Source organism: Odocoileus virginianus, chromosome 4, assembly GCF_023699985.2.
Source record: "Odocoileus virginianus isolate 20LAN1187 ecotype Illinois chromosome 4, Ovbor_1.2, whole genome shotgun sequence".
NCBI classification, from domain to species: Eukaryota; Metazoa; Chordata; class Mammalia; order Artiodactyla; family Cervidae; genus Odocoileus; species Odocoileus virginianus.
In genome coordinates, this window is record NC_069677.1 from 91989207 (window position 1) to 92013224 (window position 24018).

The 24018-nt window shown below is 42.5% G+C and overlaps 1 long non-coding RNA gene across 1 annotated transcript in view; it reads left to right on the forward strand.

Annotated features, from left to right (window-relative positions):
* Window positions 1-23678, forward strand: part of LOC139034851 (uncharacterized) — a 42892-nt gene extending 19214 nt beyond the window's left edge. The window contains exon 2 of the long non-coding RNA XR_011487448.1: window positions 21693-23678. This is a non-coding gene — a long non-coding RNA (uncharacterized lncRNA). The remainder of the gene's footprint in view (window positions 1-21692) is intronic.
* The last annotated feature ends 340 nt before the right edge of the window (window positions 23679-24018 follow it).

A 24018-nucleotide genomic window follows, 5' to 3' on the forward strand; every position in this document is an offset into this window, starting at 1 on the left:
TTGGTTCTCAGCTTTCTTTATAGTCCTACATTCACATCCATACATGACTATTGGAAAAACCATGACTTTGACTATATGGACCTTTGTTAGCAAAGTAATGTCTCTGCTTTTTAATATGCTGTCTAGGTTGGTCATAATTTTTCTTCCAAGGAGCAAGCGTCTTTTAATTTCATGGCTGCAGTCACCATCTGCAGTGATTTTGGAGCCCAAGAAAATTAAGTCTGTCACTGTTTCCATTGTTTCTCTGTCTATTTGCCATGAAGTGATGGGACCAGATGCCATGATCTTAGTTTTCTGAATGTTGACATTTAAGTCAGCTTTTCACTCTTCTCTTTCACTTTCATCAAGAGGCTCTTTAGTTCTTTGCTTTCTGCCATAAGAGTGGTGTCAACTGTATATCTGAGGTTATTGATATTTCTCCCGGCAATCTTGATTCCAGTTTGTGCTTCATCCAGCCCAGCCTTTCTCATGATGTACTCTGCATAGAAGTTAAATAAACAGAGTGACAATATACAGCCTTGATGTACTCCTTTCCCAATTTTGAACCAGTCTGTTGTTCAGGTCGAGTTCTAACTATTGCTTCTTGACCTGCATACAGGTTTCTCAGGAGGCAGGTCAGGTGGTCTGATATTGCCATGTCTTGAAGAATTTTCCACAGTTTGTTGTGATCCACACAGTCAGAGGCTTTGGCATAGTCAATAAAGCAGAAACAGATATTTTTCTGGAACTCTCTTGCTTTTTCGATGATCCAGCAGATGTTGGCAATTTGATCTCTGGTTCCTCTGCCTTTTCTAAAACCAGCTTAAACATCTGGACGTTCTCAGTTCACATACTGTTGAAGCCTGGCTTGGCGAATTTTGAGCATTAATTTACTAGCGTGTGAGATGAGTGCAATCATGCGGTAGTTTGAGCATTCTTTGGGATTGCCTTTGTTTGGGATTTGAATGAAAACTGACCTTTTCCAGTCTTGTGGGCACTGCTGAGTTTTCCAAATTTGCTGGCATATTAAGTGCAGCACTTTCACAGCATCATCTCTTAGGATTTGAAATAGCTCAACTAGAATTCCATCACCTCCACTCGCTTTGTTCATTGTGACGCTTCCTAAGGCCCACTTGACTTCAGATTCCAGGATGTCTAGCTCTAGGTGAGTGACCACACCATCGTGATTATCTGGGTCATGAAGATCTTTTTTGTACAGTTCTTCTGTGTATTCTTGCCACCTCTTCTTAATATCTTCTGCTTCTGTTAGGTCCATAACATTTCTGTCCTTTACTGTGCCCATCTTTGCATGAAATGTTCCCTTGGTATCTCTGATTTTCTTGAAGAGATCTCTAGTCTTTCCCATTCGTTTGTTTTCCTCTACTTCTTTGCATTGATCTCTGAGGAAGGCTTTCTTATCTCTCCTTGTCATTCTTTGGAACTCTGCCTTCAGGTGAGTATATCTTTCCTTTTCTCCTGTTTCTTTAGCCTTTAAATATTTAGTTTAAATATTGTAAGTCTTAAATATTTACAGCTTTTTTCAATTATACCTCAATAAAACTGAGGGTAAAAAAGTTTGATGAAATAAAGAACCATTGATTGAATGAATGACTCCATGAATGCTCTGGGCTGAATGTCTGCATCCCCCACAAAGTCATATGTTGAAATCCCCAATTTGGTGGTATTAGGAGGTGGGGCCTTTGGGAGGTAATTAGGTTTAGATGAGGTCATGAAGGTGGAGCCTGTTAGAAAAAGAAGAAAAGACACAGGATACAGTGCAGAAGGTGTGGTCTACCAGCCAAAAGTCTGTCTTCACCAAGAACCAAACCTGCTGGCACCTTGATCATGGACTTCCCGCCTCCAGAGCCATGAGAAATGAATGTCCGTTGCTTAAACCACGCAGTCTGTGGTATTCTGTGATAGCATCCTGAGCAGATTAAGACAATGAATGAGTGAATCCATGAATGAAACGAAACGATAGCACAGAGTAGGAAAGGAATACAGCATGAACCGGGAATCAAGGGCTGTCCTTGAAGACATGTCCTGTAGCTGGGTGTTAGGAGAGCAATCTGTGATGGGATAGAATGGGTCCACTAGGCTGGTGGTTCTTGGACTGTGGTCTGTGAACCAGCAGCTTCTGAATCACCTGGGAACTAGTTAGAAACGCAAGTTTCTGGGCCCCCACCCAGGCCAACTGAATCTGAAACTCAAGGGTGGGACCAGCAGTCTGTGTTTTAGCAATCAGTCCTTCTAAGTCATTATGATGCTTAGTAGAGGTTTTTTTTTTTTTTTCTTTTCATAGTAGAGTTTTGAGAACCATTGCTTAGTACTACTGTGGGGATTTTAGAAGTGATTCTCCTGAAAATTCAGTCTTAATGAAGGTGGTTGGCTATTGATGGACATAATCAGAGCTGTATTTCTGATATGATAAGGCATGAAGTTGTGCCTAGAAGAATTTATGGTCTCAATTTACAAAGGACTAGTAGCAATACTGGAAAACACGTATCTGCCAGTCCCCAGAGTTGAATGCTTTGGTTTTTTTCTAATTGCAGGTAATGTCCACATTGTCACCTAAGCAGTGAAACAGAATAGGCATTTCTCCCCGGCACTGGGCAAGCCTGCTGGGTCTGCAGAGACAGAAGGATGCCTATGTGAAAGCACAGGAATTAACTGTCCAAATGGGACCCAGCCAATCTCAGAGAGGCCTCCTAGTTCTGAGGAACTCTGGGGAAATGTTACGTGGGACCTTCCAAACCAAGTGAAACGGGCAGCTCTTCCTAAGACTGAGCTAACTAAATACACAGGGTGCAAATTCAGTTTTGTCTTCTGGGCTGGTGGAGACAGGTCTGCCAAAGGACAGGACATCTCATGGAAGAGAAATGAAGAGCCTCAAGAGAAAACACTTTTCTTAAGAGTCAAGAAGCAAAAATCCATGGGTTGAATGGGGAGGAAGTTGGGGAGAAGCAGAATAAGAGCTATTCAGAGTGGCTCTGGGGCTCTTGGGATGACCAGTCTGCCCAGGACTGTGGGGTATCCCAGGACACACAGCGTTCAGGACCAGCCCTGTCAAACCGGGACAACTGGTCACCCCGTGGCTACACTCCCTAACCTGTATTCAAGACCTGGGAGAAGAGGTGGTGAAAGCTGAATCAGCACTGCTCTAAAGCTGGTTCTCAGAGTAACTGTCTGCAGATGCAAAGGTGGCGTCACCTGGGGGCTTATTAGAGGTGCATCTTCAGAGTTTCCCTGGTGGTTCATCTGCTAAAGCATCCACCTCCAGTGCGGGAGACCTGGGTTCAGTCCCTGGGTTGGGAAGATCCCCTGGAGAAGGGAACGGCTACCCCCTCCAGTATTCTTTTCTTGAGTATTCCATGGACAGTCCACGGAGTCGCAAAGAATCAGACATGACTGAGCAACTTTCACTCACTTCTATACCTGCGGGACTAGACCTGTACTAGAACAAGAGCCCTGGTGATTTGCAAAACATCAGTTTGAAAAAGATAGTCTTAGGATATCCTGTGAGACCCAGGTGGCTTCCCCCAATAAGAAGATGTAGCGCTGATGGAAAGTAGAGGGGATTTCTTGGCTGTGATATGGTTTATGTTCAGGTCAGCCAGATTCTAAGCCAAAACCATATCAATCTTCCAGAGAAGGAAGGATGCTTCCAGAGAAGCATCAGGTAATATGAGATGCTGGAGTATCCAGAACAGACAGCAGAGAGGGAAGAGATGGATGACCCAAAGCAGCCAAGAGGGGCCTCCTGAGCGATTAATGGTGGTAATTGTAGGGAACGCGAGGAAAGCCAGAAATCCAGCAATTGTGTGGTGAGAGCCAAGCCGAAGCAAACACTCTTCTGTTCCTGCTACTGTGACCCTTTTTGGTTAAAAACAAGCCTCAGGCGACTGAGAAATGAGTGATACTTGGAAATATGGAACCACAGCCCTATTGCTAAGCTTATAGAGAAAAATGAAAAATCATCATCTGCTAAAAGTATTCAACTTTACTACTTGCATATCACTCTGATATGCAAAGAAAGTTGTTTTCTCCTCTGCCTGACCTGATCTTTTTCATGGGCTCCAGCTCTCCATTCTAGCGGACATAATTTGCACTTAATTAATCATGTTTCATTTTCTTCCAGCTTGAACATAATTCTTTCACTTAAAACATTCTAACAGGTGGCTCTTAAATGCAGGCTTGCATCCGGATCACCTAGGGGGCTTGTTAAAACACAGATTGCTGGGCCCAACTCCAGGGTTTCTGATTCAGTGCATTGGGTAGAGACTTAAACTTTGTGTTTCCAAGAAGTTCGAGGATGACATGGATATTGTTGGTCCAAGGCACACAGGCTGACAACCTCTCATTCAAACGACTCGGCATTGTCTTCCCACCCAAAGGTGATGGTTTCAAAACCATCCCCTCTGAGAAGAATGCTTCTCGAATTGATTGATCTTTCCAATGGATCATGAATTCAATGCATGGTCTTCCAGTGAAGGATGAGGATGCAGCTTGTGCCAAGAGCACCCGGACACACCAGTTCAACGCACCTGAACTGGTCTATGTTTTATTCAACAAACCCCATCCACTGATCACATGCTAGGATGTCAAGGCAATGTCAGTTGATGATGCAAATTCCTGAATATGACTCCCCCATATGTCTCTCACCTCAGGTAGCTAACACACTGGCCCTGCTGACAGACTTGCACTTTGAGTAACTTTATGTGATTTGAGATGACTCTCAGATTCTCTTCCTCCCTGTCTGTCTCTTTCCCAAGATGGCATCTGGGTATATGAAGGGGGTATTTTTTTTATACGTGTGGCATCCTTGGATTATGCATTGTTTTCTGGAGGCTCCAAATCTCTTCTGTAGAAAGTGAAGCTGTTCAGTCATGTCCAACTCTTTGCAATTCCATGGACTGTAGCCTGCCAGACTCCTCTGTCTATGGGATTTTCCAGGCAAGTGTACTGGAGTGGGTTGCCCCTTCATTCTCCATCAAATCTTCCCAACCCATGATCGAACCCAGGTCTCCCTCATTGCAGGCAGATGCTTGGCCATCTGAGCCACGAGGGAAGCCCTTCTATAGAACCTTTTCTAGAGAAGGGCGGAATTCATCTTCTGCCTGAAATTGCGGTCATTGAAATGTGACTAGATTCCACTGATGGGTGTGCGATGCGGTGTGCCGGCCGCTTCTGTCGCTGTAACCTTGGACTTTCCCCTACTGTCCACACAGTTCCACGCCTGCCCCCACCCCAACCCATGGTCTCTTTCTCAGACATCAGGTCTCTGCTAGTCCACCAGTGGTCTCAATGGGGAAGTGAGGAACTCCGGAGACCTCTGCTTCCCACACAAAGGCCTCTAGGAGACAGGATCACTTTCTAAGTTCTGTATGCCTTCTACAGCTGTCTCTGCATCCTTGCTTCTGGTCCACATGGGATGTGGTGCTGGGTCAAATGCTCAGAATCCTCTAGAAGTAGGGACATGCTGGAGGGAGCTTGCAACTCAATTTTTTGGGGAATCTTGCACTCCAACTGTTTCTGTTTGTGTTTATTCAGGTGTTCAGTCATGTCTTTCTCTTTACAACACCATGGACTGCACCACACCAGGCTTCCCTGTCTTTCACTATCTCCTGGAGCTTGCTCAAACTCATGTCCATTGAATTGGTGATGCCATCCAACCATCTCATCCCCTATCATCCCCTTCTCCTCCCACCTTCAATCTTTCCCAGAATCAGGGTCTTTTCCAATGAGTCCACTCTTCACATCAGGTGGCCAAATTATTGAAGCTTCAGCTTTAGCATCAGTCCTTCCAGTGAATATTCAGGGTTGATTTCCTTTAGGATTGAATGATTAGATCTTCTTGCTGTTCAAGGGACTCTCAAGAGTCATATCCAGCATCACAGTTTGAAAGCATCAATTCTTTGGCATTTAGCCTTCTTTATGGTCCAACTCACATCCGTACATGACTACTGGAAAAACCATAGCATTCACTATATGGACATTTGTCTGCAAAGTGATGTCTCTGCTTTTTAATATACTAAGTTTGTCATAGCTTTTCTTACAAGGAGCAAGCATCTTTTAATTTCATGGCTTTAGTCATCATCTGCAGTGACTTTGGAGCCCAAGGAAATAAAGTCTGTCACTGTTTCCATTGTTTCCCCATCGATTTGCCATGGAGTGAAGGGACTGGATGCCATGATCTTAGTTATTTGAACGTTGAATTTTAAGCCAACTTTTTCATTCTCTTCTTTCACTTTCATCAAGAGGCTCTTTACTTTTTCATTTTCTGCTATTATGATGTGTCATCTGCATATTTGATGCTGTTGATATTCTTCCCAGGAATATGGATTCCAGTTCGACCTTCATTCAGCCCAGCATTTCACACAATGCACTCTGCATATAAGTTAAATAAGCAAAGTGACAATATACCACCATGTTCTACTCCTTTCCCAATTTGGAACCAGTCCATTGTTCCATGTCTGGTTCTGACTGTTGCTTCTTGACCCACATACAGGTTTCTCAGGAGGCAGGTAAGATGGTCTAGTCTTCCCATCTCTTGAAGAATTTTCCAGTTTGTTACGATCCACACAGTCAAAGACTAACATATTCAATGAAGCAGAAGTAGACATTTTTCTGGAACTCTCTTGCTTTATTGATGATCCAACAGATGTTGGCAATTTGACCTCTGCTTCCTCCGCCTTCTCTAAATCCAGCCTGAACACCTGGAAGTTCTTGGTTCACGTACTGTTGAAGCCTAACTTCAAGGGGCATTACCTTCCTAACATGTGAAATGAGCGCAATTGTGCGGTAGTTTGAACCTTCTTTGGCATTGCCCTTCCTTGGGACTTGAATGAAAACTGATCTTGTCCAGTCCTGTGGCCACTGCTGAATTTTCCAAATCTGCTGGCATATTGAGTGCAGCACATTCACAGCATCATCTTTTAGGATTTGAAATAGCTCAACTGGAATTCTATCACCTCCACTAGCTTTGTTCATGGTGATGCTTCCTCAGGCCCACTTGACTTTATACTCCAGGATGTCTGGCTCTAAGTGAAACAGAGCCATTTGCTCCAAATTAAATGATATATCTTTAAATGAATTATATTAAAAGCCAAGTTGATTGATACTCAGAATCACTTTCTATTGTTTTACAGCATTTTACAATTATCTATATTTGTTATGGCTTCCCAGGTGGCTCAGTGGTAAAGAATCTGCCTGCGAATTCAGGAGATGCAGATTTGACCCCTGGGTTGGGAAGGTCCCCTGGAGAAGGAGATGGCAACTCACTCCAGGATGCTTGTCTGGGGAATATCATGGACAGAGGAGCCTGGTGGGCTGCAGTCCATGGGGCTGCAAAGGGTCGGGCACGACTGAGCAACTAAACAGCAACTTGCTTGTTATAGATGTGTGCTGGAAGTACTGTGTAAGAGTGAACTAAAACACAGGTCTTCTCACTTCTGTTCAGTAACATCATGTTGATGGTTTCATTCTGGCCGAGGCTAGGGTGCTTACACCTGGCAATGAGCTAGCAATGCAAGTGAGCAAACATTATAATCAGGGCTTCACTTTCCCACACCTCCACCCCTGCCCCCTGCCCCCAAGGCCCGTTATTCAGTGTTGACCAGCACATCACTGCCTAGAGCCTAAATCTGGGAAAGCGACCCCCTAACCCAAAGGTCTCTCTAATGCTACACTTACCTCGATGTTACAGAGCAGCCCTTACCCTCCAGATTGGCCCCCAAAAGTTGTGCATGGGGGAGATGCTGAAAAGCCGAGCCCCTGTTATCCTCTTATCTATTTGTTCTACTTCGTCTCCCTCTCTCCCTACCATCTCTTGGGACCAGAAGGAGCAAACGTCTGGCTTTATATTTCCTCCACATCTTGTCTTTGTTCATTAAGAATACCACTCCTGGCTTAACATCACCTTTCTGGTATTCTTCCCCAAAACATACACATTTAGCCTTATTGTGAGAAAATATTGGATAAACTCAGATTGAGGGACATTCCCTACCGTCTTTGCTTTAAAACTATAGCGATCACGGGACTTCCCTGGCAGCCCAGTGGTTAAGGCTCAGTGCTGCCAGTGCAGGGCTTGGGAGTTTGCTCCCTGGTTGAGGAACCAAGATCCCACATGGCACAGGGCTTGGCCCAAAACAAACAGCAAAGAAAACTGTAGGGATCGTGAAAGACAAGGAAAGACTGAGACATATATAATCATAGCCTAGAGGAGACTCATGCACTAGATTCAGGGCGATATGAACTGGAAGAAAGAGAAAATCAGTAGAAAACCAGGAAATCCAAATCAAGTCTGAGTATGGTGCCAATGTCCATTTCTTAATTTTAATCATTATGCATGGCTGGGGGAAGGGTGCAGGAGTTTGTAGCTCTCCTGTAAATATGTAGTCACTTCCAAAAAATAAGTAAATAAATAAACAATGAAGGGAAAACTTCACAGTCTGAGTAACTGGTGGAATACAGATCAGTTCTATTCTGTGGAAAAATCTTACGCTCTGCATTCACCTGTTTCTTGATAGGACAAAACGGGGAAAGATGGGGCTGGTAGGAGATCTTTGCTTAACAAAGCCTGGCTTTCAAGTCTTATCTTTTGCAGGATAAAGCATTTTGTTGTGGATGTTGTATACTGAGCACTGGGATTCCCTGGTGGCTTAGTAGTAAAGAATCCACCTGCCAATGCTGAAGATGCAGGTTCGATCCCCTAGAAGGGTCTGGAAGATCCCCTAGAGAAGGAAGTGGCAACCCACTCTAGTTTTCTTGCCTGAGAAATCCCATGGACAGAGGAGCCTGATGGGCTGCTGCCCATGTGGTCCCGAAAGAGTCAGACACAATTTTGTGACTAAATGACAACAGCCTGAACATTAACTATTTCCCGTTGTCTTTACAATCTTGCTGTAACAACAGGAAAAAATCACCGTCACCTGAAAGTGGACTTCCTCGGACAGTGAAGGAGGTCATGAACATAGAAGGTACATTAATATAAACCCCGACGATGCTTTGCTGCTGGTGTCTGAGTAGAAAGAGTTAGGGCTCTTGCTGGGGTATCTCCACTTCCCTTAGCGCAGGAAGCATTGGGAAAGTGCTTATTGATCAGAGCCTTGAAGACATAGGAAATGACAGTATCTCTGCAAGACCAGAAATAAAAGAAACAACTTAAAGAAGAAGCACACACATCAAAATATGACATTATTACACACTCTGAGATAGAACGAAAGGTGGACCATCCAGGCATTCCCTGAGTATTAGCGAAGCTGTTTTTGAGTTTAATTTAAAGCCCCAAATAAGAGTCACTGTATCTAGTTATACCCTTTCACTAGAAAGAGAAAATTTAGCATTTTCTATTAAGGAGGAAGGAAAGCTCTCAAAAGTACTGAGTTGTCAAGTGCCTATTTACACAGATCTCTTCCCTCCTCCAAAAGTTTCTGATGATTATGGTTTCTGGAAAACAATAGATCATTTTTTTCAGTACACACTCAATCTACGAAAAAGCTCTTCCAAAAATTCAAGCTAGAAAAACAGGTAATTTGCCAGTATCACAGAGATAACGCACACCAGTTAAAAAACACATTTTTAGAATTTGGAACATTAAAAGGAGAGTAAACTGTTTTGCATGCATCTGCGCATGTTTTTACCCCCTCACCAGTGAGATCTTCCAAGGTGTAATGTGCATTTAGAGTCACTCTCCTAGCATTGAAACTGTGAGGCGTTTTTCTGAAAGATTCACTCGGTCATCCGGTAGGCACGCTGGCAATCACATATGTGATTTATAAACATTGTGATGTACTTTTCAGAAGTAAACCTGAGTCTGCTAATCACTTATCACGTCTTTCACCGACTACTTCTTCGTGTAAGAAGCGATGTTGCTTATCTTACCAATACACAGTATCCAACTTGCAGAAAATATAAATAATATGGAAAACATCAAAAGGAGATCCTGTGTGCAGATTCCTACATCCTGGGCGGCACAGATCTATTTAGGCCTGATAGCTCTTTCCTGCGCTATGGCCAGTGCCAAATAGACTGCTTATGTAATTCTTGGCTTTCTTTCTGTCTCTGGGAATCAGTAGAGTTTCTTTTTTCCTACACACCAACTTCGTCTCCTTTATACTTGGAGAACTCAGTATTAGTTTAAAGGAATTTTCAGTTTAAAGCAAACTTGTAGAGATTTTCTCACCCACAATTGATGGATGAACAGGAAAAAAAGTAGGTTGATTTCGTCCCCAGCCTTTCAGATCTTGAAGGGGAAAGAAAGTAGATTGTACCTGAAAACTTCAAATTTTTGAAAGTAAGTAAAGCTGCATTGCTCTTCAAGCTTTTAGCTATAGAAATGAGGAAGTGTATATATCAGCTACTTTTTTCTTTAAGGGCTTGTGTTCATTTGTCTCTTGGCATAAAAATTTATCATTGAAAATTATTGAATTGTCATCTTAATGTTGTACATTAAGTAAATCTAATATGTATATTAGCAACAAAGACTTATGTCCCAAACAGGAAAGGATAATTCATGAAACCAAATTTGAAGTTCAAGCAGAACTGTGATATTCATGAATTTGTATTTTCCTTTCTCTTGGCCTTATTGGTATTTGTACAGTGTATAAATAATGACAAATAAAGAACCAATGATCACATTTCTACTGGGAAATATTTGTTAAATGGGACAACTACCCCTCAATTATTTGTGTACATAAAGCTGCTGGCAGACCCTGATTCTTTATAAGAAAAACTGGTGAATCTGAAATAAAAGTGCAGGACAGTATCTGTCATGAAAACATATTGATAATACCAAAGAAAGCAAGACAACTTAAAAAATAATTGTTCTTGACAAGAGATTTACACGTAGGAGCCTAACTTATAAATTTCATGCCTTGCTCCTCCTGCTTTTGCCTTGTTCCCTTGAACTTTTTTACTTCAGATGACCTTGTACTTTCTTTGTTACTCATACTCAATAATGTGTGTCATTGTGCATTTTTTATAGCAAGAAGCAAAGTATTAAAAAATTAATCAAAGGTTCAGGGAAAATGGCACTCCCATAATAGGAAAAAGAAAATGGAGCTTTATCTTAGCATCTTTTTGGAGACTCTCAAGAGAGGCGCAAAGTTCCTTTAAAAATATGAGATGATATATTATTTGTTAGTTGCTCTAACTACTGCTGATTGAGATAGTAAATTGGAACAACAGGTGGTGATGGAATTCAAAACGAAAACAAAAAAACCCCACAAATTGTGTATAGCCATTCACACATCACTTTTAGAAAATTGTGCAAAGGAAATAGGGATGTGTTCACAGTTCAGTTATATATAGGAATGTTCAGTGCAGCATATATGGTGGAAATATTGGAAATACCTGATGTCAAAGCATAGAAACTAGTGTAATATAATAAATTCAATCTATAAAATTCCATTCACTATTACAAAAGAAATAGTGTAGAAAGTATTTAATGATGTGAAAAATGGAAAACATTAAATGAAAAAAATACAAAAGTAATTTTTACAGACTGTATGTGTGTGTGTGTGTGTGTGTGTGTGTGTATGTGTGTGTGTGTATATATATACATATATACACAGGAAAAAATACATATATATGTATGTATATACATATATACACACACACATAGTGTTATAAAGGGTTTCCCAGGCGATGCAGTGGAAAAGAATCTGCTTGCCAATGCAGAAGACTTAAGAGACATGGGTTTGGTCTCTGGGAAGATCCCCTGGAGTAGGAAATGGCACCCCACTCTAGTGCTCTTGTCTGGAGAGTCCCATGGACGGAGGAGCCGGGTGCGCTGCAGTCCATGGGGTCACAGAGTCAGACAGACTGAGTGAGCACACACGTGCACACAATGTTATAAAATGTTAACGAGCCAATTATATTTCAGTAAAACTAGAAAAAATGTTAATAATATCTGTTTATGGCTATTGGTATTATGATTATTTTATTTTTGCTTACCTACAGTTTGAGTGAAAAAGTTGACTTAAAGCTCAACATTCAGAAAACTAAGATCATGGCATCTGGTCCCATCACTTCATGGCAAGTAGATGGGGAAAGAGTGGAAACTGGCTGACTTTATTTTGGGGGGCTCCAGAATCACTGCAGATGGTGACTTCAGCCATGAAATTAAAAGACGCTTACTCCTTGGAAGGAAAATTATGACCCACCTAGACAGCATATTAAAAGGCAGAGACATTACTTTGCCAACAAAGATCCATCTAGTCAAAGCTATGGTTTTTCCCGTAGTCATGTATGTATGTGAGAGTTGGGCTGTAAAGAAAGCTGAGCACAGAAGAATTTATGCTTTTGAACTGTGGTGTTGGAGAAGACTCTTGAAAGTCCCTTGGACTGCAAGGAGATCCAACCAGTCCATCTTAAAGGAAATCAGTCCTGGGTGTTCATTGGAAGGACTGATGTTGAAGATGAAACTCCAATACTTTGGCCACGTGATGTGAAGAACTGACTCATTTGAAAAGACCCTGATGTTAGGAATGATTGAAGGCAGGAGGAGAAGGGGACAACAGAGGATGAGATGGTTGGATGGCATCACCAACTCAATGGACATGGGTTTGGGTAAACTCCGGGAGTTGGTGATGGACAGGGAGGCCTGGCGTGCTGTGGTTCATGGGGTTGCAAAGAGTCAGACATGACTGAGTGACTGAACTGAACTGAACATGCTAGTTTAATATGAAAAGCAATGGTATTCATCTTTTTTAAAAAAACAATTAATTTTATTAATATGCCCCTATTTGTCCTTTGAAAATTTGATAGCTTTGTATACTAGTAATTCTCTAACAGGTACTTGATTTTTAAAAATGGAAATAGATAAGATAGTTTTTATTAAATAAAAGCAAGAAGTGGCCATATAAAATACTTGCTTAATTAATAGGTAGGCCATAAATATCCTAATGAGTTATTTCCTGGTGAGAAATAAGAATTGCCCTGGCTCAGGATTATATTTTCTTGGAATATCATCAAAGCCCAAAGTAATAACTACTGTAACTTTGCATCTTAAGGAGTAGTTTTTAACATTCCTGCATAGATAAGATAGCTCCTGGAATCTTCCCAGTGCCCAACTATTTCTTTGATGACTCAATATACCATTTGATTTATTAATATGAATGTTAAATGACACATTTTTTAAACGCTTATTTGGTATTTAGATACTGTTGACTACTGAGCATACCAGAAGGTGTGAGGTCTGGCCCCTGACCCAAACAAGCTACAATATTTTGGGGGAACAAGTAACATGAAACAAATGGGAAAAAAAAAATTGTATGAATATAATCCAAACATCAATTGACTGAAGAAATAAAAGCCAAGGTATTTGTATAAATCAAATGATAAACATAGGCTGAAAAGGTGCAGCTTGTCCTGCTTTGGAAAGATGAGTGGGAATCGGCCTGAGAAAGTATGGGAAAACATTTCAGTTGGAGAGATGAAGGGCTAAAGTCCATTGGCTGAATTTATTAGTTGTGGTTGTGTTTACTGCCATTCCTCAGAGTCTGGGGCGCCCAGGGCAATAAAACCATCTGGCCCTCTGGCTGGAAGGGGCAACACTGAGATAGGTGATGAGGTAGGATGCCCCACGGAGTGGTCCTCATGGCTTTGCTGATGTCCACATCCAGGTTAACTCTCACTTCTCTGAGAACCTTCTCTACTCAAGCCCTGAACACTGGGCTTCCCCAAATTCCTTCCAACTTCTTTTCTGACCCAATTTCCAATTTTCATCCCCTGGATGAAAGTGAAGGGCTCTAAACTATCCATTCCTATGGTTTAAAACATCTACCCAGGTCCTTGGAGAAGTGATTGATTCCAGTGCTAGGGCAGGGATGATGCAAGGTGAGTCTGGGGAATCCTATAGTTACCAAAATGTAAGGAAATACTAAGGGTGCCAGCAGGTGGAAAGGACATGGTGCCAACTTGAAACTGCTCTCAGTGACCAAAGCAAGAACCATTTCAGTAACAAAATACTGGATTATGAAACAATGAAATGGATACTCAGAAGTCCATACTGACATAGATAAATGATTGAATAAGTAAATGAGAGAGAAAGGATAACTCCTTCTTATAGAAGAATTCCATTAATAAATGAAAAAGGAACGAAGGAAATAGCAAGTCATCAGTAGATCACTAGAACATTAGTAAAAATGTTAGTAATTAGTAAAAATTAGGCAAAATTCATAAAAATTAGGCAGGATTCATCTATATATGCTAAAATGAGTGGGCAAAAGTTTAAAGAGAAAATAGATATTTGCATAGTCTCAAAATATTGTTCCTCAGATATTTATTATTTACAAAGGGAAACAGAATAACTTTATCGAAGCTACAAACACAGTAGATACCAGCTTAACCAAGTGATCAAGTTTAAATATCACTTGGATAGGATATGGAGGGTCAGTGGTAAAGAATCCACTTGCAATGCAAGAGATATGAATTCCGTCCCTGGGTCAGACAGATCCCCTGGGGAAGAAAATAGCAACCCACTCCAGGACTCTTGCCTGGGAAAGCCTGTGGACAGAGGAGCCTGGCAGGCTACAGTCCACGGGGTCACAACAGAGTGGGACACGACCGAGCGACTAGACAAGAGTAGGATGTGCGACCATGACGTGCTGCACTCGGAGGGGCCCCAGCTCTGTGATATCATCCCTATCAGTGCACAGCCTTCATCTGATCACGAAAAGCTGCCAAACGAGTCCAGATGGAGGAGCATTTTACAAAATAATTGACTAGTACTCATCAAGAGTGTCAACGTCATGAAACACGATAAACTGAGGGAATGTGCCAGACTGGAGGTGGAGAAGGAGACACAACATCTAATACAATGTGGGTCCTGAATTGGACTTTGGAACAAAACAGGAGCATTGGTGGAAACCTGGTAAAATCTGAGTAAAGTCTGTAATGTAGTGACTGGTATTGTAACTGTTAATTTCCTACCTGTGACCATTGCTCCATCATTATGTGAGATGCTAACATTAGGGGAAGCTGGGTGAAGAGTATAAGGCACCTCTGTACTATCTCTGCAGATCTTCTGTAAATATAAAATTGTTTGAAAATTAACAGTTAAAAATAAGTAAAACGTGTTTACCCCAAAGACGTCTCAGTCCTCTGTGTCTCTGGAGGGATTTTACTTTCCTTCTTTAAATCCTTCACACACTCTTTGTCCACATTTAAAATTTTCATCCTCTTGGTTCTCACATATTTTTATGTCCTCATCCTAAACACAAAAACCACTGGGTCTTTTGGAGCATTTGTCAGATGGAAGTGCATGATAAGGCTCCCTCTCCCCTCCAAGGATAGAAATGTTAGACGAAATATAATGAAGTGTGTGAAATACACAGGTAAACTCAAATGGAGGGGCAGTCCACAGTGATGGAACAGAAAGCAATGATCTGTGGATATATGAGACCCACAGATTTACAGCAGGACCTGAAGTCATAATGCCTGGGACAGGAAATGAAAGTTTAGGCTAATGCTCAGTAAGGAGCTTGAGGGACTAGAAAACTCTAACTAGTAGCTTTAGAGAGGTGTCGGGAAAACATGTCTTATGCTTGGGCCATGAATGGGAAAATAATTACTTCATAAGATATCAAACTCAAGCCTGTACTCTTTGTGGTTGCGGGATTTAAATTTATATTACTGACATGGTATAGAAGGTAAGAAATTAATGTAGAAACTGTTATGGAATGGGCAAAACCTCTATGGGCTTTGCAAGTATAAAAGCAAAACCACTTTGGAAGGACACTGCCATAAAGGTCTCTCAGGCAACAACCCCACTGAATAGGCACTTTCTATCAGAAATTATACCCTGCCCAAACAAACAAAACATCATGAGGAACAAACAATAAAATCTACACCCTAAAACCTAGAGAGAATAAAACAGCTCAAACTGTACTATGAAGTAAGTATATTTAGTTAGCTTAAAGAGAAAACTGAGTTATAATACTGCACTCAAAACAAGGTCATTATAAAACTAGGAAATGACATTTTAAGAAAATGAAATTCTTAAAATAACCTAGAGGCCAAATATCAATATATTATAATCTCAGTGGAAGTGTTCCAGAGCAGATTAGACACTATTGAAAATAAGCACTAGATAACAGAAAACAGATCTGAGGAAAGTATCCAGAATAAAGATCGAAGCAGTATGGAGAAGAAAATAATTGCAGGAGTTTACAAGGTGCAGAAGCTAGAACAAGTTTCAGTGTTTTTCTAAAAGCCATTCTACAAGGAGAGGATAGAGAGAAGAAGCAACACTTCATTTTGTCTTCTCAGCTTAATGGCCATGTGTACATAATCAATGATGCCCAACATCTGGTGAATCATAAGGACCTTTTTGGGCTTCCCTGGTAGCGCAACTGCTAAAGAATTCACCTGCAATGCAGGAGACCCTGGTTTGATTCTGGGGTCATGAATATCCCCTGGAGAAAGGATAGGCTACCCACTCCAGTATTCTTGGGTTTCCCTAGTGGCTCAGATGGTAAAGAATCCACCTGCAATGTGGAAGATCTGGGTTCGATCCCTGGGTTGGGAAGATCCCCTGGAGGAGGAAATGGCAACCCACTCTGGTATTCTTGCCTGGAGAATCCCATGGACAGAGGAGCCTGGTGGGCTACTGTCCATGGGGTCTCAAAGAGTCAGACATGACTGAGTGACTAAGCACAGGACAGCCCAGCAAGGACCTTTATAGCATTACCTCCTTAATCATTGACATCCCACAGTCAACTCATCTCTCCTGGATTACGCTGTCACTGACTGAATATACTCTTCCCTCCTTTCATCATCCAAATTATTTTACTACCTTCTAGATTTAGTTTGCATTTTGACTTTCTGATAAAGGGATCTCAGTGATTCCCTCTCTTCCTTAAACTTGTGTACCATTGGATCTGAGCCACCCAACTAAGTTCTCAATTATATTCTTGAGTTGGGAAACTATGGCAGCTAAACACACCTGCTCACTGCCTGTTCTTGTATAGTCTGCAAGCTAAGAATGGTGTTCTCATTTTTATTTCATATTTTTAATATTTGGAAAAAGCAAAAAAGAGCAATAGTATCTCATGATGTGGAAAAATCATGAAATTCAAAATTAGTGTCCCTTTCAATGTACAACAGTTTTATTAGAACACAGCCATGCCCATTTGTGGTCAGTAGCTGCGTTTATGCTATGACAGAGTTGAGGAGTTGCAAAAAAAAAAAAAAAAAAAACCACATCCCACAATGACTGAAATACTTTACTTCCTGGCCCTTTATAGATGAAGTTTGCCAATCTCCGTTGTTCTCTAACTCGGTCCTGCTTATGAGTCTTCCCTCTAATTTGCTTGAAACTACTTGAAGCTCAGGGAATTGTCGTCTCCTTTTGTCTCCTAGCATCTGACTCCATGTAGGACAGCTATGGATTTCCTTTACAAATTTTGGCATCTCGAATATAGGCTCTCAAGAAATGAGTCAGACTCCATAACGCAGAACAGGTAAGAAAGAAAGAGAAGTAATAATAGTTTACACATGGTCACTGATGTTTGAAGGCAGATGCTTTCCTGCTCTGTGATCCTTGTGACTTGATCGAGTGCGGTGGTGTGGGACGTGGTGATGGAGGCAGGAAGCTGAAACACGTGCTTCCGGTTAGACGGCCCAGGCCCGGAAGGAGGGGCTGGGAGGAGATGCAAATGGCGGCGCTTCCGGTTAGACGGTGCAGACAGGGAAGGAGGTGCTGGGAGGAGATGCACATGGCGGCGCTTCCGGTTGGACGGCACAGACCAGGAAGGAGGGGCTGGGAGGAGATGCGGTCTGGCAAGCAGAACATGGGGACAACAGGGCTTGGCGCTGCACAGCCCAGAAAGCACTGCAGAATAACGGGGGGAGAGGACAGAACCACAAGGCCTCCAGAGACACTTTGGGCGAGCACGTAGGACGCAACCAGGGGAATTGAGTAGGTGGACTGTATTCTGCTTGAAGTTAGGAAATAGAGCCATTAGCCAAGCTGGGCCTTGGAAAAAGAGACCAGACCAGAGAATCAAGCAGTCAAACAATGGTACAAGTTTGAATGGGTCTCATGGCTACAAGGGTCTCATGGTTAAGCTCTAAACTAAGAATAGAGAGAGATTTAAATACCAAGTCCTGGAGTATTAAGTTAGATGTTAAATTCTTTCTACCTAAAATCAAATTTTAGAAAACTAAGATCTTGGCATCTGGTCCCATCACTTCGTGGCAAATAGATGGGGAAACAGTGGAATCAGTGACAGACTTTATTTTTGGGGCTCCAGAATCACTGCAGATGGTGACTGCAGCCATGAAATTAAAAGATGCTTTCTCCTTGGAAGAAAAGTTATGACCATCCCCAGTTCAGTTCAGTTGCTCAGTCGTGTCTCTTTGCGACCCCATGAATTGCAGCACGCCAGGCCTCCCTGTCCATCACCAACTCCCAGAGTTTACTCAAACCCATGTCCATTGAGTTGGTGATGCCATCCAACCACCTCATCTTCTGTTGTCCCCTTCTCCTCCTGCCCCCAATCCATCCCAGCATCAGAGTCTTTTTCAATGAGTCAACTCTTCTAATGAGGTGGCCAAATTACTGACCAACCTTGACAGCATATTAAAAAGCAGAGCCATTACCTTGCCAACAAAGATCCGTCTAGTCAAGACTATGGCTTTTCCAGTAGTCGTGTATGGATGTGAGAGTTGGACTATAAAGAAAGCTGAGCACTGAAAAATGGATGCTTTTGAACTGTGGTGTTGGAGAAGACTCTTGAGAGTCCCTTGGACTGCAAGGCGATCCAGCCAGTCAATCCTAAAGGAAATCAGTCCTGAATATTCATTGGAAGGACTGATGTTGAAGCTGAAACTCCAATACTTTGGCCACCTGATGTGAAGAGCTGACTTGTTGGAAAAGACCCTGATGCTGTGAAAGATTGAAGGCAGGAGGAGAAGGGGCCAACAAAGGATGAGATGGTTGGATGGCGTCATCAGCTCGATGGACATGGGTTTGGGTGGACTCCAGGAGATGGTGATGGACAGGAAGGCCTGGCATGCCGTAGTCCATGGGTTTGCAAAGAGTCGAACATGACTGAGTGACTGAACTGAACTGAACTGAAAATCAGATTTGGTTTTAGAAACTAAGCTGGGTATGGCAACATAAGAAATCCCATAGGCCCCCAAATATGGCAGCACCCACCTTCATGCCTGAGTAATTGCAAATAAGCTGTAAGGAAGTTGCTGTGAGTGTTTCACAGCATGCTGGTGAAGGCGAGTCCTCAGACACACAGTCCACCACCAGTGGCGACGATGAAAGGATTGACTGTGGGAGATAATTGAAAAGAAAAGATTTATCACCTCCTTCCAAGAGATCACAGACTTGATAAACATGGCAACACATGGCAAGTTGGAGGCCCTACGACATCAGAAGATGCCGTCCGCTCTCCGCCTACGTTCCCGTGGCATTCATCTCTACGTGCGGAAGGCTTCTTACTGTGAGCACCTGGACCTCTCTGTGAGAAGCGTCTTCTGTTGGCTAACTCGCTTGTGTGCCCAGTTGTCAGTGGCCCCAGAAACCATTAGCCAACCAAGACCCATGAAGCAGATAAGAGCCCCACACTCCTTGTCCATCAGGTGGAATAACTCTGAGGCATGCTGTGCAGCCACCAGAGACAGGTGGGCTCCTGAACATTCAGAATGTTGCCATTATGACGGAGGACATGAATTTTCAATTTTATTTCATTTTCATTCTTTTGAAGTCAAAAAATGATACTCTTCAGTTACTGGAAGACCTTTATATTTGGAAAAACCTGGCTACATAAACCTACTTTTCAACTGTAAATTTTACAGACTCTAAGTACACATCAGGATGAAACTTTAGTGTCCAAATCCAGTATAAAATTGATTTCAAAGACATAGTAAAAAAAAATTAATATCTCAATAGTGTTTACATGTTGAAATGTAATGTTTTGGATTTAACAGGTAGAATAAATGATTAAAATTAGTTTTATGTTTTTTAACTTTTTAAATGTTGTTACTAGAAAGCTTGAAACTGCCAGTTTGGCATGCTTCCTGCATCTCCTGGCCAGTGTTGGTCTACCCTCCACATTGTCTCAGGGGGATTGACCCCCTGGTGCCCACAGTGGTAACTAGCTTGATGACCCGCTTTTTGTTTTTGTTTCGTCACTAAGCCACGTCCGACTCTTTCCAACCCCATGGACTGTAGCCCGCCAGGTTCCCCTCTGTCCATGGGATTGCCCAGACAACAATGCTGGAGCAGGTTGCCATTTCCTTCTCCAGGGGATCTTCCTGCCCCAGGAATCAAACCCGTGTCTCCTGCGTGGGCAGGTGGATTCTTTGCCCCCAAGTCACTGGAGAAGCTGAACACACTTTTTACGGCTTCCTTTCCTTCTCACTTTCCGGCTTCTCTGCTAAGTTTCTTGAGATTACCCCCTCAGTTTGCACTAGAATCCTGGTGTGGGAGTCTGTTTTTGGAGACTCCCAACCATGACAAACAGTGTCAAAAACAGGAAAGAGAAACTTTCCTGATGGTCCAGTGGCTAAGACTCTGGGCTCCCCTTGCAGGGGCCTGAGTGTGATCCCTGGTTAGGGAACTAGATCCCATATGCAACTAAAGATTCCACATGCCGCATTGAAGACCTCATGCAGACAAGTAAATAAACATTTTAAAAACCAGGAACGAGTATAGTTCCCCTTGCTATACAGTAGGTCCTTGCTGCTTATCTATTTTATATACAGTGTGTGTATATGCTAATTACCACCTCCTCATTTATTCCTCCTCAATATTTTGTAATAACCTATAGGGGAAAAGAATCTGAGAAGGTATATAGATAGATAAAGATAGATCTGAATCACTTTGCTATATAGCCAAAACCAACATGACATTGTAAATCAACTATAATTCAATTTAAAAAGCAGGAAAGAATTTTAGAGATTAGCAATTCTAACCTCTTACATTTATAGATGAAGAAAATGAGGTTTAGAGAGGTTAAATAATGTCACCAAAGCCACTCAGCTATTTGACTGTGAATTCAGAGTTTGACTTCAGATCTCAGAATTACAGGTCCATTTATTTTCTGATGGTATTATATTGCCTTTTAAAGATTATTTTGGACTCTGTGGGAGAAGGCGAGGGTGGGATGTTTCAAGAGAACAGCATCGAAACATGTATATTATCTATGGTGAAACAGATCACCAGCCCAGGTTGGGTGCATGAGACAAGTGCTCAGGGCTGGTGCACTGGGAAGACCCAGAGGGATCGGGTGGAGAGGGAGTTGGGAGGGGCGATCGGGATGGGGAATACATGTAACTCCATGGCTGATTCATGTCAATGTATGACAAAAAACCTCTACAATAATGTAAAGTAATTAACCTCCAACTAATAAAAATAAATGAAAAAATAAAATAAAAAATAAAGGTTATTGACCACTTTGGAGAAGTGGTTTCTAAGAGCAGAAGAACATTTGGGGCTCACATGGAGAAATTACAGTAAACCAGCTATGTTTGTTTTGCTCGAGCCCTCTAAGCCTTCTTGGGTGAGTGGTAGCCTTTCCTTGCTCCTGGGTGGAAACCTGGAGAGGCTCCTTGACTCTTCGGTCCCTCTCATAGAACCAGGAGTCCTCTGGCCAGCCGTAGCCACAATCTCATCTCAGTAAGTACAGCATCCAGTCCTGATATGAATCCTACTGAGTTGAGAGTTAACTCTTTCTTTCCCCCTCTTCTTCCAGATGGCTATGTAGTTGTTGAACCTCCAGTATTGGGGCAGAGAGACAGAAGGAGAAGTAAGAATTGCACTTTTCTGGTACCATTTCGAGATGACAGGACCCTCTCTGGGCCTGAGAGGCATTCACCACTGACCCCCTGCGATGTCAGACACTTGGCAAGGTCTTTCGAGTTCTGTTTGCTGGGCCTTTCTGACTGCACCCCTGCTGACATGGTAGGTCTCCTTTGGCAGCGTCCCACCCCTCACCCCCCTCCACCCCCGGTCCGTCCATCTGCTCCTCATCCTCTGCCTGGTCGTCTTGGGAAGAAGCTAGAATGACTCCAGTCTGATCACCTGCTCTGGGGTTTGTGCACCTTTAACCCGTGGTTCAGAATCACCATGGATGGTGCCTGCCGCCATGGAATTAAAAGACGCTTGCTCCTTGGAAGAAAAACTATGACCAACCTAGACAGAATATTAAAAAGCAGAGATATTACTTTGCCAACAAAGATCTGTCTAGTTGAGGCTATGGTTTTTCCAGTAGTCATGTATGGATGTGAGAGTTGGACTATAAAGCTGAGCGCTGAAGAATTGATGCTTTTGAACTGTGGTGTTGGAGAAGACTCTTGAGAGTCCCTTGGACTGCAAGGAGATCCAACCAGTCCATCCTAATGGAAATCAGTCCTGAATATTCATTGGAAGGACTGATGCTGAAGCTGAAACTCCAATACTTTGGCCACCTGATGCAAAGAACTGACTCATTGGAAAAAACCCTGATGCTGTGAAAAATTGAAGGCAGGAGGAGAAGGGGACGACAGAGGATGAGATGGTTGGATGGCATCACCGACTCAATGGACATGAGTTTGAGTCAACTCTGGGAGTTGATGATGGACGGGGGGGGCCTGGCGTGCTGCGGTCCATGGGGTCGCAAAGAGTCGACACAACTGAGCGATTGAACTGAGCTGAGCCCGAAGTGCAGTTTATCTCCCAGATCAGCAATGGATCCCTTGTTGGCCATTTGCAGATCATTCAGCTTTCCCCTGTAGGAATCCAGCCAAGGACCTCTGAGTTTCCCAGCTGCAAAGAACACACATCAAGAAACAGCCTAAACAGTCTAATTGGTCTCACGGAAGCCCCTCTCCTTAGGTTCGGGGTAGTAGGTAGTGGTGGGGTCTCTCTCTTTCCCCTTTGTGAGCTAGACTCTTGAGTTCTCTTCCAAGTTACTCCCCTCAAAATTCCTCTTTCACCTCCCACCCCTGGCCCCTTTACAAGCTTGCAGAAGGCAGGGGTTCCCGGAAACATGTGATCAAGTGTCAGCCCCTTTCTTTTGTAGATTTCCTATGGTCTAGCACCTCCTTTGTCACATGACTTCATTCTCATTTGAAACTACAGACTTAATGTTTTCGTTGAGCTGATATCATGCAAAAAGTTGAGCTGGGAATACATAAAACTGAGATGGTTAATATGGACCTTTTATCACTGCTGCTGCTGCTGCTAAGTCACTTCAGTCGTGTCCGACTCTGTGTGACCACATAGACGGCAGCCCACCAGGCTCCCCCGTCCCTGGGATTCTCCAGGCAAGAACACTGGAGTGGGCTGCCATTTCCTTCTCCAATGCATGAAAGTGAAAAGTGAAAGTGAAGTCGCTCAGTCATGTCCGACTCTTAGCGACCCCATGGACTGCAGACGACCAGGCTCCTCCGTCCATGGGATTTTCCAGGCAAGAGCACTGGAGTGGGTGCCATTGCCTTCTCCGCCTTTTATCACTAGAGCCTGGCAGTGAAAGAAATAGGTCCGTGTCCAGGTAAGTAGCATATAAAGCAAAGGTTTAGGTTTTAGGGTTTGTAATTATTTTCTAAATAAGATATGCAGGCCTTCAAATATTTGAAAAGATCCTGGGTGAAGCTACAGGAAAAAAAAATCATGTTTTATTGTGCTATCTTGGTTTTTTCTTTTTCTCTTTTGACTTCAATTGTATGGGTTTTAATGAAATAAATAAGTATTAGATGTCTTCAGAGTGTGTGATTTCCTTTGATAACTGCTCAGACAACAGAGGTTTCGATTGTTTTTGATCTGCTTTGATCTCCCTCAACTACTCTTTTTTTCAGCATTGTAGCTTTTTTTTTGCAATTTTTATATGAGAATGAACAATAAAAGTTAACACTGTCGTTATAATTAATTGAAGAATATGGCTGCACCTACACATAAAATCACTTGCAACCATCATCTTCAGCTTTTTTTTCAGTAGATTGTTTTATTTGCATGTCTGAAGCACAACTGGAGCCAGAGCAAGCGAATTTCTTCTTTTTCTTTTTCCAAAAGAGATAATTTTAAAATGTAGACCATTTCAC